The sequence below is a fragment of the Erinaceus europaeus genome, chromosome 13, assembly GCF_950295315.1.
Source record: "Erinaceus europaeus chromosome 13, mEriEur2.1, whole genome shotgun sequence".
Classification (NCBI taxonomy): domain Eukaryota; kingdom Metazoa; phylum Chordata; class Mammalia; order Eulipotyphla; family Erinaceidae; genus Erinaceus; species Erinaceus europaeus.
This window is the reverse complement of record NC_080174.1, coordinates 87,160,393-87,179,748: the sequence shown is the minus strand read 5'-3', so window position 1 is coordinate 87,179,748 and position 19,356 is coordinate 87,160,393. Positions and strand designations below refer to the sequence as shown.

Sequence of the window (19,356 nt, the reverse complement as noted above, 5' to 3'; positions counted from 1 at the left end):
TGCTATTTCTCAATAGATATTTGGGGAGTGGGGAGAGATTGCTCAACTAATGAGATACAAGACGTGAGTACTTGAGGTTCCTGGTTTGAGTCCAGGTGCAGAAGAGTAGTGCTGTAACCCCTCTCCTGTGAGAGTCTGTTGAGATAAATAACTAAATAAAACAAAGAAGTGGTTCTTTCCCACTGGGATCCAAATTATGCCTGTTGAGAAAGAGAGTTTGGAGCTTGAAGAGGTGGAGACAGTCCATTAAGTCCCCAAGAAGCAGAAAGGCATGAGGCAGACTCAGACACTGGCAGACAGGCTCCCTGGGCCATTAGTTCTAATACTTGGCACTTTCCGTGCTCACTTGCCTGGGGCACAGTCGGCAGCCTAGGTCATTAGCAAAACCAGTGAACACTTAAGTAGCACAGGAAGGTGTGAGAGAGATGGCCTTCCTTGCTGTTGTCTCATTACAGCACTCCCAGGACAACTGGACCTGGGCCAGGCACCAAGTTCTATAAATATGGGGGTGGGGAGGTGGGCTCCAGCGTAGCTAGTGTGAGGCCTGGTGCACACCAAGTGGCCTCCAGTGTCCAGCCACCAGCCACATCTGCGGTCACCGCCGTAGCTTTTGCTTCATTTTTACAACACCCAACTCTGCTGATTGTTTTCTTTGGAACGTCTTGGTGATCGCAAGGCTCTCAAACAAACAAACAGAAACCACCAGCGATGTCCCAGGCAGGACCAGGATATATTTAGCACAATTTGTTGATAATTATTGTTCACCGTGACAGCCCTAGGACATTGTAAAAGTGTTATTCACTCTGTGCCCGTGACTCATGGAGGCAGATCAAATTATCCATTTAGCCAATGTCGGGAGTGGCTCCTTTGCACACACGCCTATACTCGGAGCCACCGTGTACATGTTGGTGAATAGCGTGGTGCTTTTATGTTTTACCAATGTTTCCTCCTGTGTTTGACATTGAAAGAACAGCAGCAGACAGCGGAGGCTCAGCAATAGAATGTAAATCGTAAGCCCTGGGTTGGCTCTCTTGAAAGACAGAGTGGCTGGTCCAGGAGGTGGTGCAGTGGATAAAGCATTGATCTCAAGCATGAGGTCCTGAGTTCAATCCCTGGCAGCATATGTACCAGTGTGATGTCTGGTTCTTTCTCTCTCTCCTCTTATCTTTCTCATTAATAAATAAACAAAAATTTAAAAAAAAAAAGTGGTTCTCTGACCTACACAAACACACGAGAAATTCATTGATGGGGAGTCAGGCACTAGCACAATGGGTTAAGTTCATGTGGCACAAAGCGCAGGGACCAGCATAAGGATCCTGGTTCGAGCCCCCGGTTTCCCACCTGCAGGGGAGTCACTTCACAGGCGGTGAAACAGGTCTGCAGGTGTCTATCTTTCTCTCCCCTTCTCTGTCTTCTCCTCTTCTCTCCATTTCTCTCTGTCCTATCCAACAACGATGACATCGATAACTACAACAGTAAAACAAGGGCAACAAAAGGGAATAAATCAAATAAATAAAAAGTTAAAAAAATTCATTGACAAAATCAAAAAACAAAACATGAAATCAAGCTGCAAAAGAAACTAAGACCCATTTTAAAGATCATGGGACCACATAGTCTGAGCTCAGAAGACACTGTTGGCTCCTTGTTCAAGCGCAAGAATGGGGTCAGTCACCCTGCCTTTGGGGGCACAGGACATATCAAGTGCAAACCCTGCCATCAGAAAGCCAACAGAAGAAACACAGCTCATTTATTTCTTTTTACCCCATGATCATCACTGGGACTCTATGCCTGCACAGTTCCCCCACTCTCAGTATGGAAATCTCAGAGTCCCAGTGGACTCTTTTTTTAGTAACTAGAAGGTGAGAGAGTTGAGGGGGGAAGAAGGGTGGGTCAAGTGGTGGCACACCTGGTTAAATTTACACACTACAGTGTGCAAGGACTCAGGTTCAAGCCCCTGGTCTCCACCTGAGGGGGAAGGTTTCATGAGTGGAGAAGCAGGGCTTCAGGCATCTCTCTGTTTTTCTCTATCTCTGTCTCCCCTTCCTCTCCCAATTTCTTTCTGTCTCTATCCAATAATAAAATTTTTTTTAAAAATCTTTTAGAGATTTAAAACAAGAGAAGAAGAATGAAATAGGAGGAAGGAGAGACAGAAAGTGAAGGAGAGATACCACAGTGGAGCCCCACCACTCAGAAAGCTACCCCTTTTGAAAGTACTACCGGGGGTCCGGCAGTAGTGCAGCAGGTTAAGCGCAGGTGGCGCAAAGCACAAGGACTGGCATAAGGATTCCGGTTCGAGCCCCCAGCTCCCCACCTGCAGGGGAGTCACTTCACAGGCGGTGAAGCAGGTCGGCAGGTGTCTATCGTTTTCTCCCCCTCTCTGTCTTCCCCCCCTCTCTCCATTTCTCTCTGTCCTATCCTACCCAACAATGAACGACATCTATGACAACAATAATAACCACAACAAGGCTACAACAACAAGGGCAACAAAAGGGGGGGGGAATGGCCTCCAGGAGCAGTGGATTCATCTCTCCCACATGCACAGGGACTTGAACCCAGCCTCTAGCACAGAATCAGGTGTGCTTTACTGAATGAACTATCTTTCAGCCCTCTGGAAACACAGTTAACACCTAAGTATCTCTGAGACAAACAAGTAAGTGAGCAGTAGGTAACCTAGAGACTGATATAAATGTCGAGTACTTGTAATAGGACATGAGCTGGAGCTTCAGGGGACTGATTTTCTTGTCTGAAAAGAAGTTCAGAGGGAAACTGAGGTAGGATGGAGAGGTAGAGAGAAAGACAGACACCTGCAGCCCTGCTTCACCTGAAGCTCGTGGAGTAGAGCTGTTCACCAGAGTCCAGATCTTCCTATTTATGTTCTCACCTTCAGAACACCAGCTAGCTCTTCTCATTGGACCTATATTCACATACTGCAACGCCTAAGATAAAGCAGTGTTCCTGGCCAAGCACACACATTACCATGCGCAAGGACCTGGGTTCAAGCTCCCCCATCCCCACCTACAGGGGGGAAAGCTTCACAAGCAGTGAAGTAGTGCTGCAGCTGTCTTTCTCTCTCTCCATTTCCCCTTTCCCTCTCTTTGTCTCTGCCTCTATCCAATAAAATCAAAAGAAATAAAATTGTTTTTTAAAAACGTAAAAGGCAGGGAGCCTGGAAGTGGTCTGCCTGGTTAAACGTACATATGACCAAGCACAAGGACCCACCTGCAAGGGGTCTGCTTCATGAGTAGTGAAGTAGGTCTGCAGGTGTCTGTCTTTCTCTCTCTTTCTAGCTCTTCATCCTACCTCAATTCCTCCCTGTCCTAGCTAATAAAAAATGGGAAAAAGTGGCCTCGAGGAGCAGTGGATATGGAGTGCCTGCACTGAGCCCTAGCAACTAGAGGGGGGGGGAATAAAAAGCTTTGTTCCTTCTGCATGTTTCAACCCATTGTTTCCAACACCATTTGTTGAAGAGACTCTGCTTTCCCCATGTAATAGTCTGGGCCCCTTTGTCAAAGATTAGATGTCCATAGGTGTGGGGCCTCATTTCTGGGCTGTCAATTCTATTCCACTGGTCAGTGTGTCTAAACTGAATCACTGTATTTCACCAAATACAAAAGTAAATTCCAAGTGGATCAAGGACTTGGATGTTAAACCAGAAACTATCAGATACTTAGAGGAAAATATTGGCAGAACTTTTTTCCGCATAAATTTTAAAGACATTTTCAATGAAACGAATCCAATTACAAGGAAGACTAAGGCAAGTATAAACCTATGGGACTACATCAAATTAAAAAGCTTCTTCACAGCAAAAGAAACCACTACCCAAACCAAGAGACCCCTCACAGAATGGGAGAAGATCTTTACATGCCATACATCAGATAAGAGTTTAATAACCAACATATATAAAGAGCTTGCCAGACTCAACAACAAGACAACAAATAACCCCATCCAAAAATGGGGGGTGGACTTGGACAGAATATTCACCACAGAAGAGATCCAAAAGGCCGAGAAACACATGAAAAAATGCTCCAAGTCTCTGATTGTCAGAGAAATGCAAATTAAGACAACAATGAGCTATCACTTCACTCCTGTGAGAATGTCATACATCAGAAAAGGTAACAGCAGCAAATACTGGAGAGGGTGTGGGGTCAAAGGAACCCTCCTGCACTGCTGGTGGGAATGTCAATTGGTCCAACCTCTGTGGAGAACAGTCTGGAGAACTCTCAGAAGGCTAGAAATGGACCTACCCTATGACGCTGCAGTTCCTCTCCTGGGGATATATCCTAAGGAACCCAACACATCCATCCAAAAAGATCTGTGTACACATATGTTCTTGGCAGCACAATTTGTAATAGCCAAAACCTGGAAGCAACCCAGGTGTCCAACAACAGATGAGTGGCTGAGCAAGTTGTGGTATATATACACAATGGAATACTACTCAGCTGTAAAAAATGGTGACCTCACTGTTTTCAGCCGATCTTGGATGGACCTTGAAAAAATCATGTTGAGTGAAATAAGTCAGAAACAGAAGGATGAATATGGGATGATCTCACTCTCAGCCCGAAGTTGAAAAACAAGATTAGAAAAGAAAACACAAGTCGAACCTTAAATGAAATTGGAGTATTACACCAAAGTAAAAGACTCTGGGGTGGGTGGGTGGGTGGGTGGGGAGAATACAGGTCCATGAAAGATGATGAATGACATAGTGGGGGTTGTATTGTTAAATAGGAATCTGGGGAATGTTATGCATGTACAAACTATTGTATTTACTGTTGAATGTAAAACATTAATTCCCCAATAAAGAAATAAATTATTTAAAAAAAAAAAAAAAAGCTTTGTTCCTTCTGCATCTTTCCATAAGAGCAAAGCCATTTCAAAGCCCTGTAGCCGACCCCACCTCATGTCTAGCTGGCCTGAACTGACACACAGTCTGCCCTAAACAAGCAAATAGAATGGAGTGATTCTTGTGGCTTAGACCAACCTGAATTTACCGTAGTCGCAGAAGGAGAGGGTAAACCTATTCTGCCCACAGAGAGGAGAAAGGTGATGGCTGTTTAGGGGCAGGTGACAGGTGACTGTGCCTGCTGGAGAGGGGATGACGAAGGAAGGAGAGAAAGACTAACCCACGTGCTCAGAGAAAGGCAGACCCCTCCCCCGGGTATTTGCTCTGTGGTGCGTGCGTGCGTGCGTGCGTGCGTGCGTGCGTGCGTGTGTGTGTGTGTGTGTCTCCAGCCTGCAGACTTTTTCAGATAGAAAGTGAGAGAGGGAGACAAGGAACTGAAGCTTCCTCCAGCATGCTGAAAACCATGTTTGTACCCGGGTTGCATGCCTGTCCCAGAAGACACCCTCCCAGGTGAGTTAGCTCTGCAGGGAACACGTCTGCTCAGGTGCTCAGTGCCCTGGTGAAGAGCGTGTGCCATGGCACAATGGGAGGGCTGCCTGGAAGAAGCCAGGTGTGAGCTGTGGGGAGGGAGGACAGTGGCTGAGGAGAAGGGTGTGGTGGAGCTCTCTCTGGTTGTCTGGAAAACAGAGTAGCTGGGGAGCTGCCACAGTGTCAGGGTCACCCAGTGGGGAGTCATCCTTCATCCCAGCCAGGGTGGTGACAGTGGGGTAAAAATACACTAATGTGGGAATACTGAGAGACTGAGTGAGCAGGACTAGAGGGCGTGGTGAGCGGGGAGAACAGAGTCCAGAGTGTCTAGCCAGAGCAGCCGCCAGGGTGGCTCCTGAGCCTGGAGACCAGAGCGGTGGGTGGAGGTTTGTGGTGGGGACAGGAATGAGGAGTTCAGGTATGACCGGGACTGAGCGTGTGGGAGGAGGGCGGCCCGGCAAGGAGCTGCAGGGGTAACCAGGAGTCACAGCACACAAGGCCCTGCCAGGGGCCGTGCCAGGAGCCTGCACTCAATACTCCAAAAAGTTGGTGCAGACAGTGGAGAAGAGACGAGGCAGTCACACAGCTGCCGGAAGCAGCAGTCATGGGGGTCGCAGCTGCACAGCAGAGGGCAGAGGACAGGCACTTCTCACCCACAGCCAGCACAGGAGAAAGGCTGAGGTGGGGTGGCCGTACCTGTCCGGTCCAGGCAGCACTGGCAGCAAGGAGAAGCCCTAACATGCTGTCTGCTGGGCAGGGGGCCTCAACACACTGCCACGGCTTTCCGGAAAGGGACAGGCCTGGGGCCAGGTGGTGGCGCACCTGGTGGGGCACACACGTTACAGTGCTCAAGGACCGGGGTGCGGGCCACCCCCTCCCCCCTCCCCCCAGTCCTCACCTGCAGGAGGAAAGCTTTGGGAGTGATGAAGCAGTGTCGCAGGTATCTCTCGGTCTCTCTGTCTCTCACTGTCATCCTTGTCCTTCTTGATTTCTGGCTGTCTCTATCCAATAAATAAATAAAGACAATAAAAAAATAGTTTTTTTAGAGAGGCAGGCAGACCTTTATTCTCCCGTTAATCACAGGCAGAGAGCTCCTCCCCCCTGCCTCCCTAAGATGGTTCTGGAAGCAGCTCAGGACTCTCCCTACTCAGGCCTCTTTGGGTTTTAGAATCTGTAAAGAGAGATGATAAGCAAATAAAAAGGGGAAAAGCAGTGAAGGCTGAAGGCACTTTCCATGTTCAGAGGGAGAGGTGGGGACTCAGAGCCTGGCTGGGTGCACTGGTGGTGGTGGTGGTCGTGGTGGTGGTGTGTGTGTGTGTGTGTGTGTGTGTGTGTGTGTGTCCTGACCAGCACCTCTGACTAATAAACAGCTTCCATTACAGCAGTGACACAGATTATCTGTCCACCCTACAACCTAAGTTGAAGCTCAGATTGTTCCGAAATGGGAGCTCAAAGTTCTTTGAACATATGTACTGAAGACCTTCTGTGTATCAGTGGTGTCCTGGATCCTGGACACCCCCAGCTGAGGAGTTGAGTAGGGTAGACAGTGCTGTAACCTAAGCCTCTGTGCTTTGTGGTTAGTATGATGGTGGCCATGCTGAGAGCCAGTCTGGGAGGGAGTCTCAGGGCCAGTTGGCACAGGCTATCATGCAGAGCGAATTGGAGCTCTGCTTTCTTGCTTGGGAATGTTTGTAAGGACTCAGGGATGTCTAAGTTAGCACTTAATGCCTAATAGTGTTTGGCATATTAAACATACAGTGGTTAATAGCTAACATTCTTTATAGCTCAGACTCTTAGTAAAGGGACTGAGACTAAGGAGAAAGTTGCTGAAATGAAGCTGTGCTGCCCACATTGGTTGCAGAAAGGAACAGGGCCACCTTCCATGGGCCGCCTTCCAGTTGATTGGAGCCAAGACTTGAAAAGAGGTATTGATTAACTTGGATCTGGGCCCAACAATGGAGAACGTTGCGGTCCATTAGCTGTGTCCATCACAGATGCCTAAAGGGGAAAAAGGCAGTGTGCAGGGGCTGAGCACACACATCACCACACAGGAGGACAGGCGTTCAAGCCCCTGCTCCCCACCTGCTGGGCGGAAGCTGTGTCTGTGAAGCTGGTCTGCAGGTGTGTCTGTCTTTCTCTCTCCCTCCCTAACTCACCCTCCTCTCTCTCAATTTCTCTCAGATCTATCAAATAAAATAGAAAAAAAAAATGTGTAGGGGGGGAGAGGAGATGGCCACTAGGAGTGGTGGATTCATAATGCCAGCACAGAGACCCAGTGATAACTATGTTGGAAATAAAAAAAAAAATACATTCTTTTAAAGGTAGAGTATATTCTTTTTTTTTTTTTTTGCCTCCATGGTTATCGCTGGGTTTCAGTGCTAACACTAAGAATCCACTGCTCCTGGCAGCCATTGTTGTTGTTGTTGCTATTACTGTTATTGTAGTTTCTGCTGCTGCTGTTGTTATTGGATAGAAAGAAACCGAGAGAGGAGGGGAAGACTGAGAAGGGGAGCGAAAGATACTTGCAGACTTGCTTCACAGCTTGCAAATCGATCCCCCTTCCCCCGCAGGTGAGGAACCCGGGGCTGGAACCGGGATCCTTGTGCTTCGCACTATGTGCACTGAACCTGGTATGCCACCATCCGGCCCCCCCAAAGGTAGTATATTCTAAACTTAGCGTGAATAGCTCAAGTAACTGGGATCTCACTCCATAAAACCCATGAACTCTATGCTGTGTCCTTGGCATTTTTTTCAAAAACAAACAATAATGGTCTGGTCTTATGGGATACTTTTTGCAAACAGCCACACTTTCAGATTTGGCTGTTGGAATCCAGGTACATCCAGCCCAGGAGCTTCAGGCCCTCTAGTTTGTGTGCTACCTGCAGACGGAGCTGCTATTCAGAACACCAAGTCAAGATGAGTGTTAGCTACCTATCTCCCTCCACACAGGTTACATTCTGTTGCTACCTATGGCCACATAGATTACATTCTGTTGACTAAATGGCTGGGGGGGGGGATGGTGGTGGAGGGTGGAGGATACTGATTCAATTTTCTTTGGGAGCTGATGCAAGAAAGGAAGAAAAGGGTTTGCTAAAGAGAAAACTATTTGGTGATTTGCATGGAGTCTCAGCCTGTCAGGGACCAGCCGAGAGCCTTATTGAGTTACTATCAAGCATGGGGGCGGGGAGGGGAGGAGATGGCAGTTTCTTCTAGCTTGTTAATAGCTCTAGCTGAAAGACAGCTGTGACTCAGATGCACGGAGGCTTGTCACACTTCACGGTTATTGACCTGATAGCTCTGTGTCGCTGTTAAATGCCTATTTGGATTAGAAAAGCCGCTGTGAACTGTGAGAGATGGGAAACTCAGGTCCAACACATGCAGTCAGAGTTCAGGGCCCGGGAGCACTTCCTGCTTGCTTGTCTGGGGTTGGTGCCTGCACTTTGCCCACTGATCCCGGAGATCCTAGAGCTAGCTTGCTTTTCATGCTGAAAAATCATTTGGCTTGGACTTTTCAGGTCGTGGTTGAATGAGAACAAGGGTCAGAGCGTGGCTTTTTAAGTTACCTAAGTGCTTAGGGAGAAGGACGGCCTCAGGGGTTGGTGTGAATGGGCCTCTGTGCTCACAGCCCTGAACACAGCAACTCCAGTCTGCTCAGAGGCCCTCCCTGAAGGGTGCACAGTACTCCTGGCCATACCCTGCAGGCACTAAACAACATGTCCCAAGGCCCTGAACTGTCTACATCAGAGGCCAGAAGACTGAAGGTGTTGCCCACTCTGACCCACAGAAAGCCTTTTTCTACACATTAAGTTTTCACCCAAGAGATACCTCACTGACTTGTCTTCCCTGCACTCACAACAACAGGGTCTCTCTCTCACACACTGTGCCTTACATTTGAACAACATTAAGCTCCTGCTCTAAAGCTAATGTCATTCGTTCATTTAGTGACTCACAGATGTTTTAATGACTTAGAGTTGGTGCGTGTGCGTGTGTGTTTGTGTGTGTGTGCGCGCGCTAACAGGGATATGGCTATTCCTGGGAGCTGTGATTTTTAACTCCAAGTCTTCTCTGGAAATAAACAGAATGTGAATGGTTGCACGTGGGAGTGTATAGGTAAGTGAGGACCTTCAGTTGTCAAAATTAATAATTGCAATTGAAAACCGTTGAAAAGTTATTCAATGTAAGACATTTTGATTGTCATACAAAAATGCATAAAATATTTGAAAACAGAAGTGCGTGCATTTTTTTTTAAATGATGAACAGAAGTGATTCTTTCCTTCTTCATGTTACTAAGGACCCACTGTGTAGTTTTCTCGTCATTGTTGTTGTTGTTGTTTGTTTTGTTCTGTTTGTTGTTGTTACCAAAGCAAAACTCAGCTCTGGCTAGTAGTTGTTAGTAGAGCCAGGGATTGAACCTGGGACCTCTTGCATGCCAGTCCTCTTTGCTACTGCAGCATTACCTTCCCTGCCCCTGATGTGCAGATTAATACCTGATACCACATAAAGTTTAATAAAATAAGGAGATGCGCGGGGGAGGGACTTTTCACTAGGAGCGGGAGTGTACACATCTGTGCAAGTTCCTGATGCTGTAATTACTGTGAGCCGCTGAGGTGAGTCTAAGGAAGCAGCGTTTGTTCTGCACAGGTACAGCCTGTGGAATGTGCATCCCAGACTAGTGCACAGCTCCATCCGAAGGCAGGTGGGTAAGTGAAGGATGTCCTGAAGCACAAGCATGCCTGGCAACCTATGCCCCAGTGATCACACAGCTACCAAGGGAAAAGTATGTCCCCACAAGAACCTTCTTTAAGCCCAACTTCAGAAACCCCACTGCTTGAGAAGATGGGGGGTTAATAATAGAAAATGCTCACCCGCTGATCTGTGACATTCTCTGTGCTCCTCGGCCCTCGGGCCCTGCTGGGTGGAGTGCACTGTGATGGGCGTAGCGAGGTGCAACAAGAGAAATAAAGCAGCGTGTCTGCCCTCAAGAGCAAGAAGCTTGTGCCTGGCTGGAGAGTGGGGTCACGTCAGTCATGTGAGCTGTTCAGCTCCTCAAACCACCACCACCAAGCCCCATGCTTGCTAAGGCTGGTGTGGTTAATCAGGAAAATGTAGGATTCCACTGGCCCCAGCATGCCCCGTATTCACCCGTAACCCCCAGAGGCACACCCAGCACAAGGGGCTTCTTCCTAGAGAGCATCGCACAAGCACACTCCTGAAGCCCAGGCTGCCTTGCCTGTCACGTGATCCTGGAGAACTGAGCCATTGGAAACCGAAGTGGCATGTGGCATTTCCTTATTAGGAGAGGTTCAGACTTTTCTTTCTTTCTTTTTTTTTTTTTTTTGTATTTTTGTTTATTTTTTTTAATGACATTCTGAGCAGGCTGGGCAGGGGGTGGGGATGGGTTCCTCCAATCCCCAAAGTTCCAGCTGGGAAACATGCCCCGATGAATCACAAGCTTTCTGAGATTGACAGCCTGACACTGAGTTTTGTGGCATTTTCTGGGATAGTCTGTGCATGGGACAGGCCTTCAAGGATGACTCAGCGCCAGCAGGCAGGGTCTTGGCCATGTTTGTGAGGTAGAGCTTTTGCCTTTCATTTCACTGAAGCCTTAAGGAAAAGGGACATGGGGTGTGTGTGTGTGTGTGTGTGTGTGTGTGTGTGTGTGTGTCAGATAAGAGCCTGGGATACTGGTAACCTGCAGTGGGGAGAAGGGGTGGCTGAGGGGGGTCAGTTCTGCCAGGTGAAGCCGTCTACACCAACCATTGTGTCCTATCAAAAAGGCCTAAAATAGGCCCTTGGTTCCATTCTGCACGTAGCCTCTGAGAATTGATTGCTGGGTACTGCTTGCCATCAGTGAAGAAGAATTGCATCCAAGCCTATCTTGTGGTGCTAAGCGTCAGCCTTTAGAAGCCCCGTCCTGACTACTGTGTGCTCAATGAGATGTGATTATATCATCATTGCTGTGGCCGTTAGTGCAGCTACAGCAAGCACTTGTTACATATCCACCTTGCACCAGGAAGTGGGAGCACTCCATATGTTTTGTTTCTTCTTCCCCTCCCCGAATTGTCACCCTTAATTTCCCTCTGAGAAAACAGAGGCTTGGAAAGCTTACGTAACGGGTGGTGGTGCACCTGCTAGAGCACACATGTTACAGTGTGCAGGGATGTGGGTTTGAGCCTCCAGTCCCCACCTGCAAGGGGAAAGCTTCACAGGTGATGAAGCAGGGCTTCAAGTGTCTCTCTGTTTCTCTCCCTCTCTATCTTTCCTGTCCCCTCTCCATTTCTGACTATCTCTATCCAATAAATAAATAAAGATAATTAAAAAATGGGAGGGTGTTGGGCGGTAGCACAGTGGGTTAAGCACACATGGTGCAAAGTGCAAGGACCCGGTTGGAGCCCCCGGCTCCCCACCTGCAGGGGAGTCGCTTCACAGGCGGTGAAGCAGGTCTACAGGTGTCTATCTTTCTCTCCCCCCTCTGTCTTCCCCTTCTCTCTCGGTTTCTCTCTGTCCTATCCAACAACAATGAAAACAGTAATGATAACAAGAATGATAAAGAACAAGGGCAACAAAAGGGAAAAAATGGCCTCCAGGAGCAGTGGATTCATGGTACAGGCACTGAGTTCCAGCAATAACCCTGGAGGCAAAAAACAAAAATATTAGGAAAAGAAATCTTAAGTAACCTCTCCAAAGCCCCAAACCTAGTAAAGGATAAAGCCCAGATGTCAATTCATCTCTCTCTCCTTCTAAACTTTATATTCTCCCTGTCCAGTGTATACATATGTCTCTTATAGATCTTCTGCTTCATTCTCCTGCAATCTCTGGGAAGAAAAGGAGCTGTTTTGTTTTGTTTTGTTTTGTCTTGTCCCCCTGCCCCCACTGCACCCCCTTCCCAGTGAAAAGAAGGAGAGGCCTTGGAAAAATTAGTGCAGATGAGCTTGTTTTGAACCAGGAGGGTTTGTGAGCAAATACTGAGTTATCCTGCAGGGTAGGAGAGGCGCAGAGACCTTTTTCACATGTGTTAGGGAAGAATGCGTGGAAAAGAGTGGGAGAAACAGAAAGTAAAACAGGCCAGGCCGGGATCCAATAGAAAGAAATGTGGCCATCAGCAAAGAAACAGGCCAAGCTGCCTTCCAAAGCAGAGAGTTCATGGAGGATCATGGTGAGGACTACGTTCAGATCTCCTGTGTCGGCCGAGGGGCAGTGTGCTGACCTCCCTTGTTGGGGGGGGGGGGGAGGGGGTTTGCTTTCCAAAAAAAAAAAAAAAAAAAAAAAAAGCCCTGACATTTAATTCTGAGTTTCTGCAGAGACTGGATGAAATCACCACTGGAAGAACAAGAATGGTGGCTTGCGTTAATTATTGCAGAAGCTCTTGAAGAGTGCAAAGAAAACACTCAAGTCATGCCAAGGAGAGATAGTGCTGCCTTCCCCCTGTAGCTCCATGCCCCGACCCCTTCCCTTCATTCTCCTATCTTCCGTCTCGCTGCCTCTCTTAAAGGTTTCATATAACTCTTATTTCTCAGAAATGAAGAAAACGAATGTGTGCAAAAAAAAAAGAAAAGGAGGGAGAAGTTTTTTGCTTGTTTGTACAGTAAACTGCATCTTTCCAGAAGCCTATAGTATCATGGTTGCATTCTAGAACCTTCCTCTCACTTTGCTGCCTGCCTTCCAACACTTATATTCTGCCCCCGCCACCATCATCTGAGAAATCAGGAGTTTCTTGATCTTTAACCATTCTCTCTCTCTCTCTCTCTCTCTCTCTCTCTCTCTTTAGTGTGTGCATATGTTTAAGTTTGCTGCCAGGACTTTATTTTTTCTTTTTAATATTTATTTATTCCCTTTTGTTGCCCTTGTTGTTTTATTGTTGTTGTCATTGATGTCATTGTTGTTGGACAGGACAGAGAGAAATGGAGAGAGGAGGGGAAGACAGAGAGGGGAGAGAAAGACAGACACCTGCAGACCTGCTTCACCACCTGTGAAGCAACTCCCCTGCAGGTGGGGAGCCGGGGGCTCGAACCGGGATCCTTACGCCGGTCCTTGCACTTTGCACCATAACCACACTCTTAAATACCCAGGATTGCCTCTCTGCAACAGATCTATTTTGCAACCAAAAGGCTTCCTTCTGAAGTAAATTGTAGGGGCCCGGTGGTGGTGCATCTGGTTGAGCATGCATGTTACAATGTACAAGGCCCTGGGTTCAAGCTCCTGGTCCCCACCTGCAGGGGGAAAGCTTTGTGAGTGGTGAAGCAGTGTTGCATGTGTCTCTCTGTCTCTCTTCCTCTCTATCATCCCTTTCCCTCTTGATTTCTGGTTGTCTCTATCCCATAAATAAAAATAATTAAAAAAAAAAAAAGAAAAAATTGTAGAGTTCACATAGCAGGTTTTCTCCTTCTCTCCCCCCCCCCCTTAAAATAAGATTCTCTTTCCTTGTCCCCTTCCCCCTTGCAGACAAGTAGTTGTTGGTCTTCATGTAGCAAGTTCCATAATTTCTTGTCTTTCACGAACTGGGCTGTGAAACTTTAGAGCCACCTTCCCCCAGCCTGGCTTCCCACTTTGGCTCAGTGAGTACAACTGTACTCTGCTATCCTTCCTGTGACCAGAAGCCTCAAGTCCCACAATATCCCTGCCTTGGCACAGGGAGCCAACATTGTTTGCATAGTGTACATTCCTGGACAATTGAACTATCCAGTTTAACCTTCAGAGCTTCCCCCCACGGGTTTGTGGGTGTTGGTTCCGGGGAGAAGGGATGAGATGGTGACTTTCATACTTCCCCCATGATGTTCTCTGTCCCCTGCACACACACAAAGTTCCCAGTCCTAAGACTCTGGAGATTAGCTGGAAATTGTGTTAATAGCATTCTCAAGTGAAAGAAAATATTCCAGGTACTTCAGCCTGTTTTTTTTTTTTTTAACCAAAAATAATACTTATGTCACACCTCAACCATTCTATTCTCCTGTAAAAAAAAAAAAAATCTTTTTGAATAGCCCATTTATGTGAAATTACTCTTACTGACTGCATTAACCCACCTTTTTTGAGATGTATTCTGGATCCCAATTATGGGACTTACTCTTATCCCAAAAAACCAAGTCTTTGGACCACTTTGAATTTAAAAGATTCTTTATACTTTTAAAGTTGCCTGTTGTGGATTATTCACTATTTTGTGTGCGTGAAGGTTGGTTCCAGAAGATGCTGTTAGGAAAGAGATGAGTGAGTTGAAATTTCAAGTGTTTCTTCTTTATTTTGAGTAAACTGCAGCTACCTCCATTACTTAAAAGTGTGTGTGTGTGTGTGTGTGTGTGTGTGTGTGTGTGTGTGTGTGTGTGTGTGTGTGACAGAGTTTTATACTTCCAAGCTGGAAGTGAAGCCTTTCCCACCACTGCCACCTATCTTCCTTTTTTTATTATTATTATTTTTTAAAGGATTTATTTATTGATTCATGTGAAAGATAGGAGGAGAAAAAGAACCAGCCATCACTCTGGTACATGTGCTGCAGGGGATCGAACTCGGGACCTCACATTTGAAAGTCTAGTGCCTTAGCCTTTAATCTCCTTTCAGCTTGCCTCAGATTCTAAGAGAATGAATGTTTTATTGCACTTTGAAATCAAAATTAAGTTGCAGCTTCCCTGAGTTTGCTTATGGTAGTCACGGGGTTTAAGCATGATAAAGCATATGTAATTCATAAAATCAAAACACCAACTGGTGGCATTAAGCCAGGCGTCTATTTTCAGAACCGTATAAGAAAATGCAGGTTTGATTTGGGGCTGCAGGGAGGGGCAGTAAAGGGGAGGCTTCTGGGCCCCTCTCCATCCCCTAGTGAAGAGTGTTGGTGTGGTCACCTCCTGGCCCCCTCCCTCCCTCCCTCTGGATGCTTCCCCAGCACAGCCAGCTCTGGCCTTGCAAACCTCTGACGAATTGGTTACTGGGAAGAAAGGCTGTTGCAGGCTTAATTAAAGAAAAACAAAGCAGAGAAGAAAAGAAAACCAACAGTGTACTTTTTAACTTTCCTTTTAATTCTGGTGAATTTTAATGCTTATTGAGCTGGGGGGGAGGGAGTGGGGACTTTTAAAAATTAAGTACAGAGGGGAAAGTGCCCTGATATATTCGCACAGGACTCTGCTTAATTATGCCTTTGTCAGCTGGTACTTTATAAGGGGGTCAATTAAAAAAAGAAAAAAAGGAGAAGGCTTGGGCCTTTAATTATCTCAGTTGGTATTCAGCTTTAGAAAGTCTATGTACCTGCTGAGTATGTTAATTTAACCACTTTATAGTATCTTTACTCTGCCTCCCACCATCACCACCACCCCCCTCACCACTCCCCTTCCCACAGAAAAGAATTTGGAGGAAATCAGGTGATACAAGAGAGTCTTTATACCTGCAAATCATTATCCCTCTGTTTCTCAGCACTATAGACTTTAATTAAAATCCTCAGGTCAGTTTGGAGTTGTTCGCGTTGTTGGATTCTTCCCCTTCTCCCCCTTCTCCCCCTTCTCCCCCTTCTCCCCCTTCTCCTCCTTCTCCTCCTCCTCCTTCTCCTCCATCTCCTTTTCCTTCTCCTCCTCCTCCCCTTCCTCTTCTTCCTCCTCCCCTTCCTCTTCTTCCTCCTCCTCCCCTCCTCCTTTTTCTCCGTCTTCTTCTTATGACACTTCTTCAAAATCATGTATTCTTTGATTTATATATTCTTCCTTTCCACAAATTCAATCCATAAATAGCCTTAGCTGCACATTTTTTAACCAGCCAAAGGGATACGGACAGGTGTTCTGTTTCCAGATTCTAAATTCCAGCAGGATGTAAGTGCAAATAGTAAACAAATGGGGGGGGGGGGTTCCTACTCCCCAGAAATAGGAGATGTCCTTGGAGATTCCACTCTATGCAAAGGGTTTTCAAATTGTTTCTTTATTTTTTTTTAACTGTTTATCCAGACAGAGAGACAGTGCCAACAGTCAAACCTTGAGGCTCACACCAGCGAGTGTTCTGCCCTTCCCACTGAACCACCTCCCTGGCCACCCTCATTTGCTTCCCTATTTGCCTCTCACCCTGTCAGATAAGAAGTCGGCTATTGTTTTCTCATCATAGAGATGAGGAAATTCAAAGAAATGAAACTGTTTGTACAAGGTTAGAAAATTCCTACGGGGCAGAATCAGAACCCAGGGCCCTTGGACCTGGCTCTGTTGTCTTTTCTTCCTGTCATGTAGGACAACTTGTCAACATGGGAGGAAGCAAAGCCAGAAGAGTGAAATGTCTCCTCCACAACACACAGCAAATTCAGTCAGATCTAGAACAAAAACCTAGGACTTCATTCTAAATATATATGTATTTTTTTTGCCCCCAGAGTTATCACTGGGGTTCAGTGCTGGCACTATGAATTCACTGCTCCTGGTGGCCATTTTTACCACTTTATTGGCTAGGACAGAGAGAACTTGAGACAGGAGGGGAGACAGGGAGATAGACACCTGCAGCCCCGTTTCCCTGCAGATGGGGAGCTGGGGGGCTCAAACCCGGATCCTTGCACAGGTCCTTGCATTTAGTACTGTGTGTGCTTAACTGGGTGTGCCATCTCCCAGCCCCCATTTTCTTTATTTCTTCTTTTGTTTCTTTTTTTTTTTTTTTTATAACTGGGGCCTCATGCCTGCATGATTTTATGGCTCTTTGCTGCTTCTTTCATGCAGATGAGACAGAGAAAGGGAGAGATAGCGCAGCCCACCCCACTAGAGCTCTCTCCAGACCATGTCAGCTCCCATGTGAGGCTGGTCCTCAAGCCTGGGTTGTGCTCATGGTAAAGGAGGCACCCTTCCTAGAAACTTCTCTCTCTGTTATCACCCCCCCCCCAACAACAGCTAATCTGTTCGTTAGTTCAACCGTTCAGATTAAAAACCCACTGGTATGCACAAGGACCTCGATTCAAGCCCTATCCCCACCCAAAGGAGGGAATCTTGAAGAGCAGGGCTGCAGGTGAGACTTTCTCCCTCTCTGTCTCCCCTCCCCCTTTAATTTCTCTCTGCCTCTACCCAAAAAAAGAAGGCTCACTGGATTCAGCAATAACCCTGGTGGAAAACAAACAAGAAATAGGTCCATAGCCGGTGTTTGTGGTGGGCTTGACAAATCGTCAGCCATTAGGAGAACTCGCTCAGATTCATTTGCCCTTGGTGATATAGCCATTACCCCTAATTGGCTTGTCAAGTATGTTCGGATACTCATATAAGGGAGAGATTTGCATGCTTATTTTTTTTTCCTAAACATCTATGTGAATTTTTACCATGCAGCAAGCACTGTTGTAAACACTACACATCTTAACTCCCTCAGCTTTCCATATAACCTTACTAGATGGTACAAATCACTATTTTCACATTGCAGGAAAGAGGCATGACACAAAAGATGTGTCCTGCCCTGGGTTACAGAACAGGTAGGAGACAGAACTGGCCAAGTCCAGACAGCGTGGCTCCAGTCTGTGAACTTAGCTATGTCTCCAAACTGTTTTAAGTGGGATCACAGTCCTCCCTAGGGCAAAAGTGCCAGAAGAGACAGATTTAGGTTTAGGGAGCCCTGGGTTCAAATCCCAAACTTATCCCTTACTAAATGTATGATTTGGAGAAGAGAATTGAACCTCTCTGGGCCTCTCTCTTTCCTTCTGTGAAATAGGGCCAATACAGAATTTATAGTGGTTTTACTTTCTCTTTAAGAATTTATAAAGCTCATAAGGATCCCGGTTCGAACCCCGGCTCCCCACCTGCAGGGGAGTCGCTTCACAGGCGGTGAAGCAGGTCTGCAGGTGTCTATCTTTCTCTCCTCCTCTCTGTCTTCCCCTCCTCTCTCCATTTCTCTCTGTCCTATCCAACAACGACAACAACAATAATAACTACAACAATAAAACAACAAGGGCAACAAAAGGGAATAAATAAAATAAATATTTAAAAAAAAGAATTTATAAAGCTGTACAGATAAAATGAGATGGTCTTTACATAGCCCCAAACAAAAACACCAGAGTCCTGCCAGCATCACTTAATGGGTCGTAGTTGTACAGTCCAGATTCTAGAACCCTGCCCTGTCTCCAGCTGTTTCCATAAAGTGAGACTTAAGAAAAGTGGACTCCCTGGGAGTTGGGCAGTAGCGCAGTGGGTTAAGCGCATGTGGCGCAAAGCAAAAGGACCAACTTAACCATCCGGGTTCGAACCCCCAGCTCCCCACCTGTAGGGGAGGCCCTTCACAGGTGGTGAAGCAAGTCTGCAGGTGTCTGTCTTTCTCTCCCCCTCTCTGTCTTCCCCTCCTCTCTCCATTTCTCTCTGTCCTATCCAACAACAACAATAATAACTACAACAATAAAAACAACAAGGGTAACAAAAGGGAAAATAAATAAAATTTGAAAAAAAAAAAGTGGGCTCCCTTTGCAGACTGCAAATTGATAACCTTGTTGGACAGCGTTCCACATATATTGAAGTCATTCATTTGGAGAGGAGCCAGAGCACAGTGTAGGACTCAGTGAAGAAGATGTCTGCCTTTCCTTAGACACCTTGCGAATTTCAGCTCATATGGACCCATATAGCTTAGCTTGGCAGTTCCAAGGCTGAGCAGCTTAACTCAAGAGTCTTGCTTAGAAGGTAGCTGAGAGACCGACACTGAAAACTTGGAGCCGACGCATCTAGGTCATAGTCCAGGTGCTGCAAATTGCTGACTCTATTTACTCAACTTCTCCATCCCATAATTTCTCCGAATATCAAGTGGGGATGATGGCAGTTCCCTTTCATGGGCTGAGTGTAAAGATTAAAGGAAGAAGACCTTGTATAGTGCTTTTGAACAATGCTACACAGTGGCATGTCATAAAGGGACAATAAAATGCTCCAGTGACCATTGTTAGTATTATTGTCACCATTCAAGCAGTGTCCTTTGGCAGAATCCCTCCCTCTCCCCCTCCCTCTCCCCCTCCCTCTCCCCCTCCCTCTCCCTTCCCTCTCCCCCTCCCTCCCTCTCCCTCTCTCCCCCTCCCCCTCCCCCTCCCTCTC

At 46.7% G+C, this 19,356-nt stretch overlaps 1 protein-coding gene and 1 long non-coding RNA gene across 12 annotated transcripts in view; one reads left to right on the top strand and one right to left on the bottom strand.

Moving 5' to 3' along the window:
- GNG12 (G protein subunit gamma 12) overlaps positions 1–19,356 on the top strand; it is a 170,165-nt gene that overhangs the window by 98,873 nt on the left and 51,936 nt on the right. The gene's annotated exons all lie outside the window — the stretch shown is intronic.
- On the bottom strand, positions 1,201–19,248 carry LOC132542965 (uncharacterized). 2 transcript variants are annotated; one of them, XR_009553935.1, is made up of 3 exons: positions 18,764–19,248; positions 10,234–10,371; positions 1,201–1,467 (listed from the first exon to the last, which is right to left on the bottom strand). It is a non-coding gene; the product is annotated as an uncharacterized LOC132542965 (long non-coding RNA). The 2 variants fall into 2 exon arrangements; XR_009553934.1 differs by lacking the exon at positions 18,764–19,248 and having other exon boundaries at positions 10,234–10,528.